This window comes from Galeopterus variegatus, unplaced genomic scaffold, assembly GCF_000696425.1.
Source record: "Galeopterus variegatus unplaced genomic scaffold, G_variegatus-3.0.2 Scaffold138, whole genome shotgun sequence".
NCBI classification, from domain to species: domain Eukaryota; kingdom Metazoa; phylum Chordata; class Mammalia; order Dermoptera; family Cynocephalidae; genus Galeopterus; species Galeopterus variegatus.
The window spans coordinates 181488-183544 of NW_007726249.1; positions in this window are offsets into that span (position 1 = coordinate 181488).

The window sequence follows — 2057 nt, forward strand, 5'->3', positions numbered from 1 at the left end:
CCGGACAAAAAAAAAAAAAAAAAAAAAAAAAAAAAAAAAAAAAACAAATCACTGAGGATCATTAAAAAAAAACTATTTAGAAGGCAGAGAAGACACGGAAATGTTGAATGGGGTTATGATGCATGATGGGATTGTGCATAATTTTTATTATTTTCCTTACACTTTTTTTCTGTTTTTATTAATTTTTTCCCCAAAATTAGTTATCTATTTACAAAGGTGTTGGGGGGTTTTGTTTGTTTGTTTGTTTGTTTTAATTTTTAAAGCACCAGCAAACCTGGGTTTTAGTCCTGATGACCACTGATAGTTTGTGTGACCTCGGGCATGTCTCTCTCTTCCCCAGGCCTCAGTTTCCCCATCTGTACTCAGAGAGTGAGGAGCTACATGGGGCCATGAGGCCGGGGAGTCATGAATCCTTCGTGCACACAGCCCGGCCCGGGCACCTCGTCTCCTCCAGGCCTCACCCTGGGGCCCACCAGCCCCACTGGCCTACATTTTTTTCTCATTAGCAAGACCTCAGCTCAAAGCGAGAGCAGCCTGCCAGTGAGGAGGAGGGAGGGACAGGGTGTGGGGGACAGTTCCCTCCCAGCAGGCAGGACAAGGGGCGGCTCAGGGCCCATTTCCACCACCCAGCCCTCCCTTTCGGGAATACAGTGCATGAGACATGGCCCTCTCTGCTCATCAGTCAGGACTGTGCGGTGCCCACGTCACCCACCTCATTGACCTCATTTCCCCCGACAACTTTTCCCTTCCCCAATTCAAAAGGAAGAAGAAATAAGTACTTTTTCCCCTGGCACGATTTCCCAATCTTCACTCCTTTGGGTGTTTACGGTTATGCGTGTCTGCTGCAGCCCCGGCCAGAGCCGGGCAGGGCTGGGCGTGGGGGAGACAACAGGGAGGAGGGACAAGATGACCCTGGCTGCGGACCCCTGGGGGCTTCCTTTTTTCGGCAGCTGGCCAGTACTGGGATCCAAAACTGTGACCTTGATGATATAAGGCTGTGCTCTAACCAACTAAGCTAACCGGTCAGCCCCCTGGGGCCTTCTTGAAGTTGGTGGCAGTGACTTGGCCACCTCTCGTTGGTTCCCCTGTGAAGTCTGTCTTCAGGATCTCACTCCTAGGAAACTGGACTTCCTCCCCCAAAGGACTGTCCTGCCTGCCCTGCAGACTCAACACATACTTATTGAGTACCTACTGTATACCAGAGTAGCTGTTGCCCCTTTGCCTACAGTCCATTGAGACCCTGCACTGAGTCATGTGCCCCAAAGGAGGATCCCAGGAAACTTCGGCCCCTAGGAATAAGTAGTGGAATTTAAAGCACCAAGGAGCCTGTTTTAGGTGGTTGGACAAATTCCTAAGGAGAAAAAGCACTGACTTTGCCATTGCTAGGCCTGGGTTCCAGTCCTAACTCAGGCCATTTACTAGTGTGTGACCTTGACCTTGGACAGATCACTTCACCTCCCTGAGCCTCCATTTCCTCATCTGTACCAAGCGGGTAAATAACCTCTACTTTGCAGGGATGCTGTAAGGATCAGAGTATGGGAGTCTACAGTGCCTGACACCTAGTAAATGCTCAATAAATGCAGACTCAGAATGTGATGGTGGCCGTGTACTCTGCCTCCCCAGAATGGAGCCCTGGGGCCCCGGGGTGCAGGGAAGGGTTTCCCTGTTTGGTTCCTGAAGTGCTCAGCCTTGCTCTTCCCTTCACACTCAAAGGAAAACCCAATTCCCCTGCAACTCCTCTGCCCCTCCTAAGGCTGTTGCAACTTCCCACGACCTGCCCAGCCCAGCCCTTCCAGCCTCCCTCACGGCGCCTGCAGAACCCATGACATTGTCTGCATCGTCACACCACCTTTCTTCCTTAGAATCTAGAGATGCAAATGCAGATTGGGCAATGTCCACGCCAGACTCACACACGCTCCTTTTTGGCATTCCAATCACAGCCGCTTGCTTCCTTCCACCTGCCCAAATGGCTCCATTCTCCCAGACCTCTGGGTGCCGCATCCCAAGCCCCAACACACACCTAATGCACACTGAGGGCCCTGCACGCCACTGCCTTC